General features: G+C 40.3%; 1 protein-coding gene, 1 long non-coding RNA gene and 1 other non-coding gene across 5 annotated transcripts in view; 2 read left to right on the top strand and 1 right to left on the bottom strand.

Annotated features, from left to right (window-relative positions):
* The first annotated feature begins 5,899 nt into the window (after nt 1–5,899).
* LOC147758853 (uncharacterized) lies at nt 5,900–13,549 on the top strand. Its single transcript, XR_015323172.1, has 3 exons — nt 5,900–6,284; nt 7,383–7,481; nt 10,264–13,549. It is a non-coding gene; the product is annotated as an uncharacterized LOC147758853 (long non-coding RNA).
* A 788-nt stretch (nt 13,550–14,337) lies between these two features.
* The window catches only part of LOC147758852 (uncharacterized), a 32,695-nt gene continuing 24,129 nt past the window's right edge, over nt 14,338–22,903 (bottom strand). For 2 of the 3 annotated variants that reach the window (XR_015323170.1, XM_086982764.1), the window contains exon 7: nt 14,338–14,665. The gene's annotated coding sequence lies outside the window, so the exon portion shown is untranslated. Of the gene's footprint in view, nt 14,666–21,150; nt 21,676–22,903 lie in introns of all 3 variants that reach the window. The other variant, XR_015323169.1, reaches the window with a different exon arrangement.
* Nucleotides 22,440–22,511, top strand: TRNAA-UGC (transfer RNA alanine (anticodon UGC)). The gene has a single exon. It is a non-coding gene; the product is annotated as a tRNA-Ala (tRNA).

Genomic DNA, 22,903 nt, shown 5'->3' with positions numbered 1-22,903 from the left:
AGCACAGTTGTGGCCGGAAGAATAAAAAGGATTATTTCGAATTTGCTTTTAAAGATGTGGTATTTCGTGGAAAGGCTGGAAGGATAAACGCTCTACAGGACAAGTAGAATGATAAGTGTGAATTAGTAGCAACGAACTATTTATGTCATGCACGTTAAAATGGTTTATGTCATGCAACGTCATGCACTTACTTGTTATAGCGGGAAACAGTCGTCTTGGCTGATACCAAGCGCGTTAAGGATTTTTTCAATCAGTGTAAGAGATAGAAGGAACTCAACGATTGCATTACCACTTACATGTAATGATGGAACGTGAATATGGATTGACTGCTAGGTACTAGTTTTGCTTGAACTGGCTTACATGATTATTTAATAGTTAGAGGTTAATTAATTAGCTTCACTGAGCTAGAATAGAAAAAAACAACGTTCCCTTATTCACACATTTGTGTTGATTATACTGCATTATATAGAAATCTCCGGAGAAGCTTTCCAAAGCTTTTCCGAATGTTTGTAAACCCGTCAACAAGCTGTGGTGGCACTTCTCGCGTTGACGCCCACACGTTTGTTTCTCAAGAACGCAGATTGGTCGGTCATTTTGCTGCACGCCCAGTTACTCAGTCACACAGTAGAAGCTTTGCTTGATTTGTGGAGGCACGACTTCTGCTGACAGGGCTACCGACGTTGTCCACTGCGTACTCCATGAGGATAAACAATCAAACATTGTACGCATAAGGCGATGCACAAATGGAAGCTACCACAATGTCACAATCCGTATTGGCGATCCTCTACCCCAAATCTGCTCATATTCATTAAAGTAAATATTTATCAATCTGTTTCATGCATAAAGCATCACTGTCCTTTTAATACTTACAATACATATCTGCATAAATATAGAGTTGCTGTAAATAAGAACTAATACTTCAATCCGGAAGACAAATAATAGCAGGACTGCCATTAGTTCAGGACTCATTTAACTCAATGCTGAGCCTGCGTTTCAACAATGGCATATACCATTCGTATGGTCCACATATTTTTTTGTTAGCATAAAGGCCCAGATATTGCTCAGGCCTATAAAAAAAAAAGAAAGAAAGAAATGGTTCAAAGACGATTTTTTTGTCTCGTTGTGGAAATTTTGATGTGAAAACGCCCTTCGTACTGTCAACTAATTACGAGAAAATTAGTAGAAATACGAGAGCGACACACGAATAGACATGACATCACCAGGGAACTAAGCATCCACCGCTATATACGAAATCGAATTTTTCGTAACTTTAAATGCGCTTGATCAGAAATAATAAAAAAAAAATGGGTAATGGACTGACGCCAAAAATGATGGTGTTGTATGTTTGAAAGAGGGTCGCGCACTGTGAGCTGCTGTCGACTGGCAAAACGATTGATCCAAACCTCTCCTGTCAACCACTAATAAGATTATAATAAGCCTTAAAGGTCGACTGGAACAGAAAGGTCTTTGTCTTCCCCAGTAACAGTGCCAGATTACATAAATTTTTAGTGACCTGGGAAAGAAAAATTGGGAGAACTTGTAGTGGAAATTTGAGTGCATTCGCCTCATAAGCCAGACCTTGCACCGTCATCAAACTATCATTTGTTTCAGTGTCGCTCAAGCTTTCTTAATGGTGTTAATTTAGTTCCTTTTTTTGTTTAGGTATCGCAAGAAATTACGGTGCTGCCAGGAACGTGGCAGAAGATCATGCTTGAAAGCAGCGCATATTGGCTTAGTAGTATTACCTTGAAATATAAATAATATTTGGCTACCTTTTTAAGCATGCTATACCTAATAGGTATCACGAAGTTTGTAAGCAGACTTATCAGCCGCAGCGAACCGATTAATTAATGTTGACAACTTTTCGAAATAAAGCATATTCTTCTATATGCGCGACCGGTTTAACACGTCACTTCCATGTAGATACCTGAGTGAAATAAAGTTGACTTTATGACTTTCATTACATGATTAGGATTTTATGCCGTTTTTCTTACCGAAAAGTGTTTAAACATTAGTTCCGGTTGATGTATTTTTATAAACGACATTCAATGCAACACAGCAGGTATACGTTGCTTTCGAATTATCGGTGAGCAAGACAAATCAGATCTGATTTTAAGACCTTCACCAAACATTTTTGTATCCTTAGGAAAAGGTTCGAAGCTACGATACTGAAACGATGTGTGTATCGTATATATATTTTTCAAAATATTTTGATGCCCTTAACATTCTCACAGCATCAAGGGCCAACGTTGGCGTGGCATGCACGCAAAGTCCACTGGTAGTTTTTTCCACAAACAGATCTTTATGATATTGTTCGTATGAATGAAGCGGACGTTTTTACGTTTCCGCTGAGTGGACTTCTGCCCTTCTACACAGAAACCCTTTAATTGTTTTCGTATTCATAGACGATGTGCGTACTGCGTTGATACGTCTATCGCATCTGTATTCAATTCAACTCCATAACTAACGGTCGCATCATTTTTACTCTAAAATAAACTTGTGATTTTAGCTGTTCGCCCGTTCACCATCGCTGTCCTTAGTCGCTATATTCGACTGACTCCTTACGATTTACGCTTAAGATGACGTGTAGATATAGCAAAAAGGGCGACACTGTCTATTGTTACGGCAATGAAGACTTCGGGGACAGTCTCTACGTCGGCAAGTGTGAACCACCATTGAACTGATTTGCGAGGCCAGTCTGTCTGGCCATTCGTAGATCCGACCGTCCCTTAGGGCTGCCCGTTGTTATTAATAACCGATATCTAGCCGTACCGCTGGCGAAACCTGTACGTGTGCTGGCACGCAGATACATGCGCGTTTCAGGTTTACATTGCATTTCAGTTAGTATCTCTAGAGGCCTGCCTATACGTATTCCAGTCTCATTTAGATCGCGTTAGTGGTTAGACCGGGGTAAATTGCAGCGTAACAGCACTTATATCGTCAAAAAGCGTTTGTTGATATTTGTCGCGCGCGGCAGTGGCGGTACTGTCTAGACTGTCTTTAATATCAACTGTATCTTCGCTTTAATCTACCTTAGTTGTAAGTCCATATAAATGTGAATCCATATACATACATATATTCACCGAGAACGGTGCCGGCATGTTTATCTTAGTTAGCGGCACCGAATTCTCGCCAGAATATACCACTACATAGAACTGATCTATCCGGGAATGATAATACTCCGTTAACCGCATGGCTCAACGACCACCACAAATTGATTTATTCTCTCGGCAATTGCCCTTGTTTACTATTGCCGCTGCCCGTCTGTCGTGACGTTGGTATCGCGCGCAGTGGAGTGTTCGATCGGTCAAGTGACGGCGTACATGTGTGAGCAAAATGAAACAGGAACTCTTCCCTGTTACCGACTGTCAGACAATAACGGTCAGGTAGCTCTGTGGCTGATTCCGTCTGACGCAAAATCGTTGACATGCCACTTGACAGCCGTAAGCGACAAAAAATGACAACTCAATAGTCAAGCACAGCGTCAAGAGAAATCAACTCTACAATGCAAGACGAGCTGATGACTGTGGTTCACACAATCGCTTTAGACTTTGTCTAAAAGTTGTGACAACGCTCGTGAAGTTGACAACCATCCCAACAGAAGCAAAAACAGATCCTAGATCTTCTTTGATTATTAAGTCCCTCTGTTGGCGCCGAAGTGAGACTTCAACATACGTATGGAATAATTATTTAAGAGATTGCCGCATAGATACCGCCAGAAGGCCATTGAAGTTTGATCAGAAGATTAATGGTTTCAAAAATTTTGGAAACTGCTTTTCTTTTTTTCTACCGTGGATCGTATTGTGACTTGACGTCACCTTATGTCTGTTTCAACATACAGACAAGTATTGAAAAATGTCACAGTCTGGGTAACAGCACTAACGAACACTCAACAAGGTTTAGTGTATAAGACAGCGTGTACTTCACCCCATGGCAGCAAAGAGCTCGGCTGTTTACCGCTATAAGGGCAAATTTGTTACGTTACGCCAAAGCGGTCTATAACGAAGAAAAGTACTGCGAGCTACTGTTGCAATAGATACTGATCTTGATTACGGACATAATTTTTATGGCAACATTTAAAAGCAAGCTAGTGACCATTGCTTCGACTAGCGTTTACGAGTCTCTTCTAAGCCAAACAGAGATGAAATTACGCAATTCCGATAAACTCAGCCAATTCGAAGCGGACGTTCCACTAAGAAACATACATGTGTATGTATATATTAGAAAGGTACGCGGTTCGTTTCACTCGAGCCCAAGCAACGCCGTTCGACTGCGTTCGAATAGAATGCGTTTCGAAGACGAAATGTACTATGACAAATGTGACCTATTCATTTTCAAAAAATATTCGATTTTAAAAAATTGACATATAGTAGTTAGAGTGCCTGGGTTCTTGTATATTTTTTTTATCTAATAATACCGTTTTTTTTTCTTGTCAAAATGTATCTGAAGCTAAGCAAAAACTAGCCCCCTTGTTCACGAACTGCTCGGTACATATATGAACCTGAAATCGTGGGTTCTGCCAAGTTCAGGCTCTGAGCATAGAAATGTATCTATAACTGGGCGGGCCATAATTTGCAGAAAATTTACTTTACTTATTGTTTGAAGTACTACTACTACCAGCACTACTACTACTACTACTACTGCTAAAGTAATATGAGTAAGGTTCAAGTAGACAATAACGACCCTGAACAACGGCATGGGAACGGTTGCTTGATGCCTAAAGCTAACGTGAAACCTTCTACAAATCCTATCCCCTGTTTGATAACTTTAAAGACACGAAACCTCTGATTGAAGTAGAATACTTTGTAGGACAGACACTTCGTAAGAAAGGGGAAAAGTCTTCCCTCTATGTAATGCTTCGAGATGCAGTGGACCCTGAAGTTCCATCGTATATTCTTGTTTCGTGCTCCGATAAACAGAAACAGATATTTAAATAGATCCAAATTATTATCTTTATTTTTAGTTCTACTCGAACATATTGCGTAAAGAATCAGCTAATCTCGTTATCTGAAAGGTCTCAATGATAGAGGCACTTGTGCGATAACTGGTTACCGTTAGAAAAATACAATTCAACTTAGGCCAACGAACTCAGCTACGAAGACCTAAATCATTAAATTACAGAAAAACAAGATCAACTATTTTTACTCATAAAATGAAGTATGCCACTCAGACTATATTCTGGTTGGCGTATTCTATTCTGCCTACTTGCGTCGGCTTGCTTGCTCCGACGATTTAGCCCAGTTTATGCGCATTGAATTGATATGAGATGCTTCAGCAAAGGCTCTTCATACGTTTTCTAAAAGTATATCGCATGTCGACCTTCATGCCAAGGCTCTCTTGGAAGCGACATCAGTTATCTGCTTTTAACACTATAACGAACACGTTCTCAAACTTATAGCAAGAACTTCTAGATAGAAATTTCATTTGGCGGTCATTTTTCACCCTCGGAACGCGGATCAGCCAGCTTCAGAATCAGTCTCCAGCCAACATCTGGATTGACGCAGGACTGCTGCATCCGCTAGTTAATAAATTTAAACAAACCTAACCTAGTTTAAATAAACTATAGAAAAATGTATCGCAAAAGCATCTTGTAGTAGCCTGAGTTCAGCGGACTCAACAGACCAATCATACCTTTCGTAATAAACAACATTATTTATTTAGATCTATTGATCGTTGAGCCCTTCCATGCTATCACAATAAGAAAAAAGCAAGCTTATTAGCACCACGAACTATTAGCCATTTTCCTTTTTTGTGAGCCTGATTTGATTCGTATCATTGTAGGTTTTGTGTAGCCAAAGCCTACGTCGCCTCCACATTGCGTCCAAACGGAAGTACGTAAGAAGGTGCTGAGATTGGCTAGTATGAGTCATATCCTTGGTAACGGCAACGGCCGGCCAGGCGGCCACTGCTGCTGCTGCTCTGACATCACTGAAACGACGTGTCAAACTAATAAAATAGCCACTAACTGTGACTGAGTGAGCGTCGCGGTGCCTACATTCGACAGTCGGAAGGCGTCGGATGTGGCTCCGTCGTTCACGAACGTACGCTTTCTCGCCATTCTGTTTAATGTTAGTCGATTAGAAGAGAAGATTTCGAGTCGATTTTCCCTGTCGTCCGCGATTCTTTTGCAATCCATTACTGCTGCTGCTGCAACTTTCCACAGGCAAACGAACGCTGTGAATCTGTACGGTAGAAACGAGTGTGTGCTACCATGTGATCACTAGTTGTTACAGAGTGATTATCCTGTCGAGTATTGACAGTTCGTCACCACCTTTAGATGCACGGTATGATTTGTACTTTACATTAAAATAGCTCTTCCCTATACAATGAAGCTAGACGATATCATTCATTTTAATTTGTCTCCTTTCGCTGGATTAAAGACGGACGAGATGTAGGGGTAAAATTTCTGCGATGAGAGAAAACGGGCTGGAAAAATTGAGCCAACCTCACCTTTTGCGTTCAACGAAAGTTCGAATTGTGTGAAAATAAATATGGTATGTTTGATCGCTTTTAGACTAGGCAAAAGTAAATAGAATGAGGAAAAGCAGATCTTTGCACAGCAGGACTAACTTACCAATTGCAAAAAACGACTCTTCAAGTTACGCGTCCGAAGTCTGAGCTACACGAAGGGTCATTTGTATCTCAACGAAATAGTGCCAGCCGTTACGGTTGTATATAAATGTTAATTTTGTCCGAACGGATGCCAGTGTTATTTTTGTGTCTTTTCCTAATAAAATCTTCGCAGTGTTTCTATACTTACAGATAGATAGATATATGACTACTTCTACGAACAACCAACAATATGCACCAAGCATCCCAGAAAGGCTCGTTGTTGGAAAATAGAGACAACAATATGTTTACGAGTTTTTGATGCTTTCCAGTCGCTCGTATAAATTGCACGGTAATAATCACTCACATATCGTTTATCGACGAATAGATAAGAGTTTATCACTTAACAACCGTTATATAGATTGACTTGATTATGTTGACAAAATAAAACAGCTTCACGAATTATTAAAAGGAGCAACTATTTTAGCTCTTTTTTGACCTTTTCAAGTCGCCTGCCAGCAAAAAAAGTGTGCATTGGCAACCTGTTTAATCTTTCGCCAGTTATGCACGCATAGGCTCATCTCGTAATGGAGTCTAGTTGTAATACAGGAAGAGGATATGTTACTCTTTTTATTTTTTGATGTTTTGCACAACTAAATGTGTTATCTGTTCTTGACTACTAAATGTATAATTGATTTCAGTATAATAAGAATTTTTGCAGTTAGTTGAGTTGTGGGAAGCGTTTGCTTCTAAAGCGTAGCTTCGCTGGCCTGGCGATTGCCAATGCGAGATTCTCCGTAACGCTTGTTCAAACCTGAACGTATGTATTCTAGGAAAACTGTTCGCCAGCTGGCTTCCACCTGGAGCACGGTATGGGCTTTTCGTACGAGCGAGTGCCCCAGGCTTTGGTGTGCCGGATTCGGTTCGATGGGGTCTGTGTTTTCGTTTATGATTAATGATTTCTTGTAGGGTCTCCTTTTTAGCCATGGCATTTCAAATATATTGAGAGAACTTTCAGCGATGCAGTCGAACTTGTTGCCAGAATTACCTGCAGCTTTTCCAGTTGGAGTAAATAGCATACGTAAACATAACGTTACGCCAGTTATACAAACACGAACACTGGATGAGCTGGTTGGGTTGATATAGACAAGCATGTCTCAAAGACAGATAGTAAAGCGTTAGCCAAATTCAGTACTCTGAGCACCTATTGCCTATGGTCCTCGACGGACTGCGTCTGACAAATGCACAGTTGTCTATAATTAGCTGCGGCTCCAAGGAGTGACTTATATTTGCAGTGTAATCTCGTACTTTGTCAAGCGAACTAGATGCGACGAACATACATACCGCTATTATTACACGAACTAACGTTATTATTTCTCCGCATTAGGCTTTTTTAAACAAATCAATTACCTTACTGATTAAATAAACTAATAACCAATACTTCTTGAAATAGAGTTCAATGGCTCAATTCAAGACACTGCATTGGAGTTTAAGGGCTTGTGAAACGACGGTGGCCAGCGATGCCTGCAGAGTTAGGGCGTGGGTGGGGCTTTAATAAAGCGAATCAATTCCAATTAGCATTATAATTCCGTGTGGGATATTGGCAAAACCCAACGCTTGCATATTATGATGTATCTTGCTTAGGCACTGGATATATTACATCGTGCTAGGATTGTCAACTCAATACGGATAATTGGCCTATATGCACAATGTATAAGTCTCGATAGTAGTATGTCGCGTACTCAGCATTATCTCTTGTAGCGGTGTTATTGAGTCGAGTTAGAAAAGCCGATTACTCCATTCTTCTTATGTGGTTTTGTACGATTCCAACAAACGATATTTTGCTTTCTAGTAACTACACATGCCTGCTTGAAAACATGTGATACGTGGGTTTGAGGCCAAACGACAACATCTAATTTCTATAGAGCCTCACAGCTACCAGCTGTCCGCACCGAATCCATGTAAACAAAGCATGTGTTTCTGTAGAGAAAAACGTAAGTAGTTTGTATTGTGATAAAACAAAAATTTGAAAAAATGCTGAAATTGAACTAGTTAAGCTAGAACAATACCTCTCTAATATATGTTAGAGGTACTCTCCTTTAATTTTTACATACTTATTCCGGCGCCATCTCGACAGCCATATGTCTATCATTCGTGTTCGCATATGTAATTTATCTATCTGTGTTTTTTTTAGGTAAAGCAGTCGTGGGATATGCTTGCCTGTTAATTATCTTGTTTTAGGGTTTCGAAAGCCCCATAATGGCATACACTTAAATCGAGAGTATAAGCGGGTTGAAACCAATCTTTTTGCTCACATTAGGAAGGTATTGAAGCACAGCAGTGTGGTCTGGTGTTATCATAGAGCAGCCTGACTGCGTACTTTCGATTGCTGTATCAATGGTTGATGAGCTTCCGAGGAGCTTAGAATTGACGCACTGTATTAACTGCTTCATTTTGGCGATTATCTCAGAATAGCAGATATTCTTGATGATCGCTCTAAGTATTTTTCTAAGTAAGACCTAAAGTCATTTTAGGTCTGGAGCTACCTTATACCGGCACTGAAGTCGATTTCTTTTCAGGGCTACGCTATTCTCTCGCATGGTTTCCCTCCACCTGGCAACAGAGATCGACCTATGTTTTATCTACGGCGGCCGTATTCATCAGAAGCGGCCTTTGTTTATCTAAGCTTTTCAAATTTCCCGTGAAATACACCACGTACATTTCCAACTGACCTGGAGTAAATCTACGGAAGACCCACCTTTTACTTAATTTCCGCATTTTCAATTTCGGATTATCATTACGTAGCACGTTATAGGTGAAACGTAAGTTTTGTCCAACCAAACTCTTAGATTCCAAGCCTTGTTCTCGCGAAAAAGGCTACTGAATTGTGACAATGCGTCCTTGCCTTCGGGTACGAACACCCGGTCATTGCCTAGCAACATCTTTGTTCTTGAATGATTTGCACCGCTGTGCCTTCGTTCAAGGCCGCCTTGCCTAACGTTTTTATAATCTTCGTTAAATTTACAGAGCGCTGTGGCTTTTGAGGAAAAAAACTCGGCCACTGAGCGTCAAATCTCGAGACTAAAATATGTTTTCCCTTTTGAACTCACTTCTTGTGAAATAAAACAAACCCATTTCTATTCTAAAGCTTCTAGTGGACCAGAGTACTTCTAAACCGAAGCGTGTACGTCAAGATCTATTCAATCTTAAAGTTCGCCGTATTGGCCTATAATATCTGTTGTGCCTCACATAGAGCTGCTCGGGTCCGAAATTGCTACAGCCCCAATCGGCAAACATTCAACTTCGGTCGCTGGATCATTTACTGCACTTTTGTTTGTCTTTCTTATTCTTTTCGCTGTCAACGTATTGCGCCGGGTTGATTGTCCCAATGCGCCTCGCGCGTAATCAGGACTATTGTTCTCTCGTGTGGCAGTTTCCAATCACATCAACTGGAAGTGCTTAGCTGCTCACGTTTGTAACAGAGGATTAGGGTACAATATGTTTGGGTATTAAAATAATAAAATTCGAAATAATGATTCCTAGAAACTGCAAACCAACGAATTACTCCGGCAGTCAATTGAAGGTATTGAGGTCGGCCTGTGCCACTTGTTGACAATGTAAGCTAACCGAGACTACGTCATAATTGTGTTCCAATGTAGCGCTCACTTATATTTGGTCAGTCAATCGAATCGTTGATTGTGGTTTCTGTTACAGCTTTATCGGATAGGGCTAAACGAAAAAAAAAAAATACGCCCACGCTGCTTAATTGTTAGCTTCGGTTAGCACTTCGCGTATTCAAGGCATCACGAGAACGGAATGTAAATCCCCCATTTAGCAATAGCAATGGGTCGGCGTAATTAGTGCGTCATGAACGACTGTGACCTTCTTCCTTGTACCATGCTTTCGTCGCACAATCTCTTCGATAACAACGCAAGCCATTCGGATCGTTTGAAAGACGGATGATTTCTCTGAATAAGTTCTTCAGGAGCCTGCATGCATCTTAGTGCAACAATATGCTATCTAATACGTTAATGTCACATTATTGTACGGATGTTTCTATGTAGACTGCGCGGTGACCTTTCACGCATGACTCTATTAATCTGGCTCCTTTACAGAAAAAAGTGCTAGATAAAAATAGCGGATTAAAAAAAGGACTCAGTGATACAAAAGTCCGAGATACAATTGGACTTCGTAAAAGCTGTTAGAATAATCTAGTAGTAAGTTGGACAAGCCAAATCTGACAGCGAGTTATTAAAGAATAAAGAGATTTATTATGTCAATGTACTGATACTCGGCTAAAAAGCTATACAGAAGTGAGAGGTCTGAATAGGCTCTACAGCCCATCTGCGTTCTATTAGGTGATTTGATGAATGATTTTGTTATCCTAGACACTGCGTAGACGAGAAGCCAACAAGTAATCGACCCATTACGAGTTACGTAATCGTTAAGCTCGTATAGCTGAACCCCTAATCATAAGTCAATGGCTTTGACGGCAATATTTACAGAACATATGTGCCGGTACGAAATACTAATAAGCGTAAAACAACTATACAACCCAACATACACTCATGGATAGCACATCTAAAATTCTGCTGCTATAGGTTGAAGTTGCACACATATACCAACTTGGCCAAAGTAATTATATTGAAAATGTTGTATTGCCTGTTTTCCTTCAGGTTCAAACACTCAACACTTAGAACAATGTTAAAATCGAATCGAAACTTGCCATGTTTTGTAAGTGTTAAAGCTATATACTTAAAGTTTGTGACTGAGAAAATTAGAGTCCAGTCTTGAAAAGAATATGAGGGGAATACAGCTGCCCAAACCCCCGGAGCGTTGTTACCCGGATCGAATCGAAAAGGGTCAATACAGAGGGTCAACGCTAAAACGGTTGTCCCAATGGCCAATAGCAGGGCGGCTGGAATTCCGATAAAGTAATTGCCAGAGTAGATGAGTTTAGTATCAGCGTTCTTCATTGTGTGGGTGTGTGTGTGTGTGTGTGTATATGCGGATACTATAAGCTTACAGAGAGAACGACGTATTTTTTACTTTAAAATACGCGCAGTTGTCTTTTGATTCTATGTATCTACACAGAGCATCAATAAAACGGATATAACAGTTAGAAAAAAACTCGTTTGTATAAAATCGTCTCTAATTAGCATAAGACAATATAAATGTAGATCACGTCGAACGACTCGTTACATTTCTGCGTGAATCCATCTATTCTGATAACATTGTACTCTAACGTGAGGCTTACGTGTGATTGTGTCCTTAAGTGGCTGATCTCAGTTGATCTTAGGCTCTATTCTGAGTACGCTTAAGTAACGGTGACGGCGAGCCATGACGAAGTACGATGCGGCAGATACCGCCAGCTTTCCACAGTGGCAGTACAGGTCCAACGACAGGCAATGAAATATGGAAACTGCTTTTTTGTTTGCGCATCATGTCATCGGTGTTGAGCTTTTTGGCAACTACTTTAGTTATGGCATTAGCGGAAATTGCCATTAAGGCACAAAGGTTTGGATGCTAAATGTCTTGAGGCGGCGTTCGACGCTCAGCTGCCCTCCCGGGAATGGTTACACTCTTTTTGCTGCCTGTATCGCTTACTTGTGATTGATTGTGTCCCGGTATGCGCATTCGTGTCTATGTGATCTATGCGTTGTAATTATTGCTACATGCTTCTAGCTTGGTTGAATACGGAGCTCGATGTTCCCACTGCTGGCCCATGAGCCTATGTGCGTTCTCTGTACATGGCCTTTCGGATGCGGAGCTGCCGCGATCCCAAGCAAGGCGACTCTGACTTTATTAGAATGCCTCTTCGTCACAAGTGATTTGTGCAGGTGTTGCAACTGATACAGTGATTTTTTCCGATCCACCGCCGTTATTGTTTATACCAAAACGACTAAATTACGAAGGGGTTGCCCAGTACAACGCAGTCATGGTGAACTGCCGACGCAGCGAAAATACTTTTTATCTAAGAGATGATAAAGGGCAAAGGTAATATCTTGAAACGCCCGATTGGCGTGAAATAGGCCGTGATGCTTCTATAAGGACGAAGACATTTATCGCCAGAAGTGTACGCGGCATTCAATCGAATTCACGCTACTAGAATGTAATGATTTCAGTTACGAATCATTTGCAGACGACAGGAGACGTTGAATATGACGATGAAGAAATAGGTGATATTGAACTGTTTAAACGACAGGACGACAATGTGTCCCAGCCTTAACATGCCGTGTACCTTATCAGTTCTTTCCGATTTGATTACATTTTTTCTCTAGTTAACCATAAATCATATTAGAGGGTTGTCATATATTTGATATTCTGGAGTGCAGCGGTCATTTGAGATAATCTAGTTAGGTCACATGAGCATCTAAAAAGCCACGAAGACGAAAGTGAGCTAAACACACGCAAGGGTTTTAGGATGTTTGCCCGCGGATAATTTCCTGATCCTATCTGTTGACAGAGCTGAACTAGCGTCCTAGGAGCGCGTAACGCAACAGTCTGCAGTTCAGGATTTAGGATGCGCTTGTTTGTTGTATAGTTGGTTGTATGGGTCATCGAGTGGATGTACTGCGCCTATTGCTAGGGTCCATGTTACAAAAAGGGGCGTCAGATGATTATCAGAGATGAATAAAACGACAGATTTTAGATACGTCTTTAGCTATAATTACATTTTTTCGTATTCGAATATGGGGCAAAGCGACGCAGTTGCAGCGTAATAGACGTCCCAAACGTCTATGTAATAAATAGCGCGTCTGCATGTCACATTACGCGTCACATAGATACTTTACCCTATTTAGTAAATAGCAATTCTGTGTTAAAAATGTTAAAGTTTGCGCATAAAACATTTGTGCGATGTAAAGCTCTTACGAATATGGTGCTTAGTTATTTGCATCTGAACGAAGATATTTGATATGCTTATAATTTTCCCAAAGCCAGACTGTTCAATAGTTACCACCGAACGCTCGCTAGATACTTAGCAAAATACGTTCCGCATCCGCAGTCTTATTAGAGCACCTTACGGACCGGATAAAGGCACCACTGGCCGAACTCAGTCGCGAAGTCAAAGGATAAAAAAAATAGTCAAGCAGTTAAACCCAGTTTGTATGACACCGTTACTACAATCACGAACGGCATCATGATGATGATGATGATGATGATGATCAGCTTCACGCTACGATGAACCGAGTGGCACGAAAGAACAGTGAACGTCGCCATAGTTAACGATGTAGCGGTAATAGGATGACCTCGGAGAGGTCACATAGGCTGTGTTGTCGTCGCTTGTGAACATCATCACTATTCGAAACTCTGCATAGCGACATAGTATATTTCGTTAATACGTGTGAGTAAGAAGACAACACTATTGAAGATGCAAACAAGAAAAATTGTCTATGGATCAAATCAATAGAGAAATCACCATAACCACGGAACAGCGTAACCGCTCCATGTCTGCTATCAGTTACACTATGTCCAGTACAAGGCACAATCGGTAAATTATCGTAACGTTGATACTGATGACTGATGGCATAATCTACATATATATATATATATATATGATAGGATATAAGATGAATCAGATACTATCGTAGAAAGCACAGACAGGAAATACTACTATAGAAAAATAATAGACTAATAATCCTGATCAAGGCCTGCTCTAAGGTGCTACCCAACGGCACTGACAATGTTCAGAAACAGCACGTACATCTCGTTCTCATTGTTAGAGTAAACAGATCACTTCTCGTCTGATCGCCTTCCTCTTTCCTTAGTCAACCACAAACGTGTATCTTAAACTTGGATTTAATTTGGTTTTGTTTATTCTCACATTTTCAGAGTAATTAATACAAAACACGTTAAAGTTTGTCATCTGCCGACGGTCGTTTACTGAACGCATTCCGCCTTCACGAAGACCGATTGATAAAGATCGATGATCGTAAGCACATTGTACGCGGATGTTGGCACTAGGTCATTATGAAAGCGAGTTACCAAATGATGAAATAGTTACTGCCAGAATCCTAGTGCAAAATCATAGGGAGTAAGCGGGAAGGGCCGAAGATAGACCGGAATACACTGGATGAGGTCATTCATCTGCTCCGGCTGATCGAAGAAGATAGGTCTGCAAACGATAAAAGCAATTGCAGAACGTTTCCTAAGTATCCATAGTCGATAAATATTGACAAAAATATGCTGATGAGATAAACTGAATGAAATACAATTAGGGTACTCTGTATGATATAAATAGGTAGCCCCTAAACGTGTGATGGTTCGAGTTGCGAACGTCTTTTGGCTTTTTTAACATCACCGATAACAAGACCGTCTTAGCATTAGCATTAGAAAACAGTCGAACATTGCAACCCAACAGGCCTTGAAGCGCGCCTTTTTGAGCTGTTTGCAGTTGTCTTGGTTATGAACTTCGGCATATTTAAGCACATAATTAACATAGATTAATTATACGCTATATTAACATTTACCAAAAACATGGAAAGTTCCCATAAAGAGAGCTTTGTGTGTACAAGGCTACGGATAGAATAGTAACGTCTTGTTATTAACTTTTATAAATTTAAGAAAAAAACTTTTTATTAATTAGCCTAATGCCTTTCCCCCATTGCGTTTTTTCTAAAACAATTTTCTGTCATTGGCTCAAAACTCTTAAAAGAGATCCTAAAGCTTTATCGTTAATATTAGCAATTACTATTCGGTTGCGTGGTTACTGCGTTTTACGATTACGGTAAATCTGTACGAAATTCTCATGAAACGATCGTATATTCGTTATAGTTCCACTCTACGTAGATGGTGGGCATGTAAGTCCCAGGACGTTAAGCTTATTCCGTGGTCTACTATCTACCGTAACGTGTATTCTTATATATGGATGACAAATTGTTTTAAGGTTCTTTTTAACAAATGCTACTTTTAAGGATTGATATGCTGGATAGCGCTTCTAAATGATACAGACAACCTGCGTTTGGCTTGAACCTTAAATATCGTCGTTAAGGTAACTAAACGTAGCCGCCTATATGTAACGGAACTTTATAAATATAGTTTCGAGCTTGATTTTAGTATCTCTGCAGAAGTACTTGAGTTTTCGAAGCAATAGCCGTTGGGCTTTTCTAGTTACCTTTAGGATAGACCTGACTGATACAGTACGAACCATGAGTCAGAACTGAGGAGCAATCTCGGGCATTCATAGCTCAGATACTGATTAACTATACACATGAGATTACCACACCGTCAAAACGGCTAAAAAAATCCAACAAGTATTTTTTTCCATTATTCCTTTAATTTCATGAATGACTATTTGTTATATGAGTGCAAAATCGTTTACCCCCCCCCCCCCCCGCCCATTGAGCTTCTCGGTGCTTCTAATAAATGTTGATCCGATACAATTTGTTAACGCCACTTCAAAGGACAGTTGAAATGGAGCGCTATTATTTTTCTAATCCGTATATCTGTATGCAAAATACATTATGGTAACCGGCGAAATTAATACATCTATAGGACAAGGATTCTGAAATAGACAGCGTTGGCCGTATCAAAAAGTACACGCGTTTGTACTCAGTCTGTGTAGTGAACTATAGTCATTGTGACGCATGTTGTACCCATAGACGGCGTTTACCAGCGATAAGTATGATTTTTTTTTTTGTAAAAATTATTGTGTCTAAGAACATTGGGCTTTACTTTGAGAAATTTATTGCTAAAGCATGAGGCTTCACCTGGTGTTTCTTAATCGTAATATCCCCCCCCCCCCCCACCTAAACTCTACGTCTCATTTTCTCTTTAGTCTTAATGTGGTTTCAATAGAACAATCGGTGTTGTTCGAATAAAAACATAAAACACGACCAAATGGTCACATTAAAATGTGTAAACAAAGCGCTACATGAAAATGCTGAATCTGCATCATATATATACTGGAGCAGAAACGAAAATCAAAGTTTTGTTAAACGTCAGAGAAAAGAAAGATAGAACGCTAGTTTTATGTGGTTATATCTACAATTTTCAATTAGAAACTGATATAAAAATTAATTATCAGATAGAGAAATATGAATGAATTTAATTCAAATACTTTTGATATAACTAAGGCACAGGTGCAGATAAGATACCCTTCATAGCAACCAGCAGAAGATAATATCATTGTATCATGGATTTGAGTAAAAATAATGACTTCATTGACCTATGAAAAAAACATTTACCTCGATTTTACCACAAATTTCAGGGTTGGCGTACCGCACTTTTCGAAAAGTTTTTTTTTTTGTCTCCTCCTGGGCAGAAGCTTAAAACGACTGGATTTGCTAGTGTTTCCTAGCAAGTTAAGTGCTCACGGAAAACTAATGCGGAGGAAGTCGGTAGAAAAAAACGTGTTCGCGAGTCCGAACGTCCTGGGTTTTCATCCATAGGAAAAGTTGGTCTTGTCGTACGGTGCCATGTACAACACAAGGGTCTCGGCGTTCAATACTATAAAATTAAATTTAAGCTCAAGCTTATTTCACGGGCCATAGATTGCAAAGCTGCCGACATACAATAACTTTTATGCCATCTACGAGAAATTATTCAGTGGCGTTACAATCGTCGTACGATGCAAATTCTAAACAGGGTTGTTGCTTAATAGTTTTTTTTTTTACCACCGAGTATATTAGGGCGTCGTTTAACTAAAACTGGTATCTTTAACTTGAACAGCGCGTGGGTCCAGCGAAACGGTGCCATCTACTATTGCGTAATTTAGAAGGGGTGCATCCTACTAAAAATGTTGCCAATTATATCCGATTTATATTACAAAAACATAAAAAAGTGCCAGTTTTATAAACAGATTCTGAGGCACTTTTTGAGTGACGTAAGATTCAAATAAAAACTATTCATATGCTGCTGATGATGATATTGCGCCAGATTCCATGAACTCTCTCACATTTCGAAATTGATATATCTGAAACGAATGGCCCTGCAGGATCTAATACGAGTACTATTCTTAAATATTAGTTCGTTCGAGTTAGGCCGCATTCGAGTTAGGTCGATTTAAACGCGCTTGTCTATCAGACGTCGTTTGATCGAAACCGATGTGTTATCTCTGTTATTAAGGTCGAAAGGATAATTTATACCCGAAGCGTCTGCCGAAAGTCGACTTGAGGCTAGGGCGAAGAGTCCAGCTAGTATCCGGCCAATATTGAACCAATCCATTAACCACTGAAACGATATTATTCGAAAATTTTCCTTCAAGATTTAAGAAAATGTTCCAACGAAACTTCTATGCTTTCCATGAATCATCACCTTTGTTATAGGACCTTCAACGAGATCAACCGACTTTCCAGAGTTTTCCATTAATACTACTACGAGAATGTAAACATACTATGTTATGCCAATTCGGGCTCCAACTTCACCGTTCTATGCTCGTTGTCGCTAGATCCGATTGTGAGCGAACTTGTTGTATTGCTTTTTACTAGACGCAAGCTGCGTCTCGAGATCGAGGTCATCAAAGTTGTTGTTCTTCAGTTTCTAAGGTCTGTAGAAACATTTACACCCTTGTAAGGGTAAGGAAAATCGAATTAAAACTTGATAACGGGCGATTAGAAAAATGCGGGACTCGAGCGAGAATACCACGTTAGCTCTGCGATAAGCTTTTCTTTCATGGTAGCACTCTTTCGAGTCTCTTAAAACACTCAAAGATTTATAAATCGTCTCAATATAGCTGTTTCCCTTGTCTATACATTTAAATTTCGACCGACCTCCTTTGTAAGTTATTCTCGTTCTTCCGCAAAAGCAAGTTCAGTTGTCGACACCCACCCCACCAAACAACGTGGTGACCCTTAATTGTTCTCTGGAACTACTGCCTCCAAAGGTGTCTTACCGGGACTAAGCTAGAGGTACATGTGTTCACCACCGTATTTTTCAAAATAAGCGTATGTAGTAAACCTGCTGTTACCAAATCATTGCGTTCGAATTGTGGGAGCCGCCTACGAGGCTTACGAGGTAAACTTTTTTTTGTTAATTTTATGTCGAAGAAAACACAAAAACAATGAACAGTATTGTAAGGTAATGTTATACACTGACTACAGTGTATCAACAAAGTTCCCGATATTATTACTTCCAAAGCGGAAATCTTCCGATGCTAACTTCAACAGATTGAATGGCTCCGTTTTCTGTTAATTTGCCAAAATAGCACAGAATAGTTCCCGATGACGAACGACCCTGTATAACGTAATTAATTTGTTGAAAGTGTGTTTATTTTTTTGCTTGTTCGACCTTTGTGAAAGCGCTTATTGCATGGCGACACACTTCCTTAGGATCGCTACGGGTATTGTATTTTGAAAATACCTAGCTTTACTTCTGACTGCCGATAGCAATTATGCATGCTATGTTAGCGTAAACCTATTAAAGGCCCGCATTGCGCCTCCAGATTTACCGAAATAACCTTAAAAGTCTGCGTTCGGACTGGGGCAAAGATACTGTAGGCATCGCTGCATGCTAATAGTTAAATCTAAAACAACGAGCGCACGTCCTTACCGATCTTGAAGCGCTATGTAAACGGCATAACTTACTATAGAATATGTGCTCGAGCCATAGCATAGCCTTAAGTTGTTGCCACGTAATATATCCGAGAAAAGGAACTTAGGGTTCATTTATGACTTGCTTCAATAGGAATAAATATAGCAGCTATGGCTTAAATTTATGATAAATTGAGCCGTATTTCGTGCAAATTACTATGATGAAATGTTCGACTCTTGATCTTAAACGAGCCAACGTAATAATCGCGAGCCAATCCTAAATTGCTTCCGATACAATTTTAGCGAAGTACATTTATTACAGGTTTATTTGTCTAAATCATCATCGCGTTGACTTGAACGGCCAAGCTTCTGGTTGAAAGAGATTAGGAGCCGCCGCATCAACTTCCGCAAACGATACATAAATAAAAGTAAACGAGAGTAATGTATTTATCTAGATGTACGTGTTCAGTTTGAAAGCAGCGCTAATAGATACCTAGTTGGATTTTCAGTATGGTGGCCATTATATATGTATGCATATATATGCATGTGTGCGTACCGACTGGAGCCTGCTATTCAGCATATTAGCTATGATGGCCTATCGCCTTACTGCCTGTGGGTACTATACAACGTGATATGTAGTGCACGAAAATTAGCGGAAAAAAAAAGGTCACGGATGCATCGAATGTTACACTTAATTTCTTAGTGCACCGCGTTTGTTTCATCAGGTTTGTTGGCAAGCGCAGATCTCGCAACCTCACATTTCGCGCCCACCGCACCGCACCACAGCATACCCTTAATCGCCTTTGTCGTCGGATGGTGGCGCGACTTTTTCGTCGGCTAACCCTATCCCCTGTATTAGTGCGTCTGTTTCTACCATGAGACGGCGCTGTATTTGAGGATAGTAAGTTTTCCGTTGTTCTCATAGGCCGCTTAGCCAGTGTGTAGTAGCGCCGACTCCTCTCGTCAGCGAACCGGTCCTGAACGCTCATGAATTAACGCTCATGAAACTGATTCGGTGCCACTGGAAGTTCTGGTGCAGTCTTCATAGAGGAATTCACTGGTAACGATAGTATCGTACGGTGATTGTTGTTTTTTAATTGTTTAGCTATTAAATCTCGTCCTGCCTTTTGATGAGCATCGACGTAGCACATAGGTATAACTGAGAGCAATCGCAAATAGTTCTGCTGTACATGACTATTGGTATCGGTAGCGGCGGCGGCGGCAGCAGCAAATGGGGACACAAACATTAAATAATATTAAATGGAGCAATACAAAACAACGATGAAGCCTTTGACTGGCGGTAGAGATGTGAGGCCAATAGAAGCACAATGGCTTGCTTTTTTTTGTCGGTGAAGGCGTTGGGAGCCGTCTGTTAAAACGTTCTCGGTCAGATAGTACTCACTCGGCCACGAGGTCTTGGGAACGACGCGTCTAATTGATTGGCGCATATTGCCATCCGCCGTTATTGCTACTTGTCCAAACATAAATCACTAACTATAATGTTTTTTGCGACTACGCTAGCAGCGTAAAGGGGTGATCTATTTTCACTGTTTTCGCTCCTGCTCGATTTAAGTCCTGCATATTATAATAGTCTTCGTTTTCCTTAGAAGTAGCCTCGTAATAACATCGTTATAATTTTATCTCGGTTAGAATAATTCCACTGCTCATCTAGGTTGGTCATCTATAAAAGTAAAGTAAACAATTCTGTTACTGGTCGAAAAGCATTTAACAAGCCACTCAGTCATCTCCGGAACAGGGCACTGATTGATATTGGCTAATAACACGGACGAGTATCTGTAAAAGTCATGGCACCACTATCATGGCACGTTTTGTATCGAAGTTTCATAGTAGATTCTCTTCCTAGTATGGACTCTATTTCATTTATGGGCTACGTACACTGCGTTCCGCATATGACTATTGATGCCATGTTAAAATTTTCTGTAGGTATTTACTTCAGATCGAGTATACACACTTTTCTACTTATTTACGAAACGTCTCGTTTTTCTCCTACTAATACATGCGTGGTTTTTGCTGCCACATCTATTCTAAGTACGATATAAACGAAGCATTAAACCACAATTAATCTACCCACAACACAAATTAGAATGACACTAAAGGGAACAATTATTACGCCAGTATCGCTGAATACGAGTCACTTGGTCCATTTTGACAAGGCCACTTGATCGCCACATCTGATTCTTGCGAGTCGCCAGGTCCATTCATCCACAGTTCGCTCGGTCTCACTGACTCACCCATTAGCTCAAGACAAGAATTCCTTCATTGCCTTTTGCCTGCTTTTTGTTTGTGATGGCTGTAACACTGCTTCCTAACTGATGGGCTCTGCAGGACGCTGTCAGTCGACTTGTGAATCGGCCATGGTAGATATTTCTAGGCTTATCGCCTGATACACCTTTACATCGTCAACGGTACAAACATTAACATAGGCCGGCCTGCATACTCACGCTCTAAAGAATGCCAACAACTCACAAAAACAGTCTCGTAACAGCTAGCTGTATACAGTAGAACAGCGCTGGAAAACGTCACGAACCCGGCGCACGTCGACATTAAACCGTTGTTGCCACAACAGACTAGAATAGGTGAAGCTGGGTAGCTCGCACGTTATCCACACCGCTGCCGCCATCCAGCTTATTAAGTCCTATTCATTGAAGGGCGACAGAGCATGCTTTCCTGTTAGGTCATAATAATAACAATGATGATCTAGCGACAGAGGTTACTTTGATAGATAATGTTTATTCGGCGAGTCGACGCTGGTCGTCGTCGATACCGATGACCGATCGCGGGTTTCAACATATGGAAACTTTCTGATAAACCATTTTACACCACTGTCTCATCGATAACGCTATGCCGGCTTCAAGAAGCCTTTGTAGAAGAGCCCATAATATCTAACGAACTCTATGCTGGTTTCTAAAGGGATACAGGTCTGCTATGGAAAAATTCGTTCCAGATTGTTCCATGTAATTTACTCAATTAGTATATGTATCTGCGTGCATATATAAAATTCAGTTGTCGAGCTAGCTTGAATCCCCCTCTTCTCGAACATTGCTACGAGCATCGTCTTATCTATTAACCTTGCAATAAGCATTCAGACGACCTGTAAATGTTTAAGGTAAAGAAATGGATAAATTTCTGCAGACCATGGCGAAAAATTACCAGCAAGAAATCTACATAGTTAAGGGGTCCACCCGAGTACGGTCTGGTTATGTATATACACTCTTTTGAATAAAAAGGCCCTATTTCTGGTTAAATATTTCGCAGCCATCATATATATATATATGCATTTTGTCTCTATTATGTTTCACCCTTTCCGCCAACGTTTCATATTAACCTCTATTTTTCTCTATGCATTTTGGCTTAGAACGTTACACCGTATTGTATCTATAATGGGGTACGTATATCGGTGGGGGTGTAGCTCAGTGGTAGAGCGTTCGCTTTGCATGTGAAAGGCCCCGGGTTCAATCCCCGGCACCTCCAATTTTTACTCAACATTTTCTTTGTATTCCAGTTAAAGTAATTGTTTCTTCCACTAAAAGTGACTAATAAAGCTGGTTTCTAAACATTGTTTCTAGACCCTACTATTATCGTCCAAATCATCTGATAACGTAGAAGCTTAAAGATGCGACATTTTTTCACGTGCTTCCCGCATTAAAATGCAATCATTACAATTAAAGAAGAAGATTCAATCGTCCACTTCTGTCTCACGCAATGCATGTATAACCGTGTGTAAATGACACAGGACGGCGACAACATATTAAATATATTTACGTTACTCTCTCGACATCAAAGATAGCTAGATAAAGACAGCACCGCTCGTAACAAATGATCGTAGCTGGCACTAAGCCAATGCGCTTCTTTTTAGGAAACAA

This window comes from Varroa destructor, unplaced genomic scaffold, assembly GCF_002443255.2.
Source record: "Varroa destructor unplaced genomic scaffold, Vdes_3.0 BEIS01000001.1, whole genome shotgun sequence".
NCBI lineage: Eukaryota > Metazoa > Arthropoda > Arachnida > Mesostigmata > Varroidae > Varroa > Varroa destructor.
This window is presented reverse-complemented; position numbering and strand designations above follow the sequence as displayed.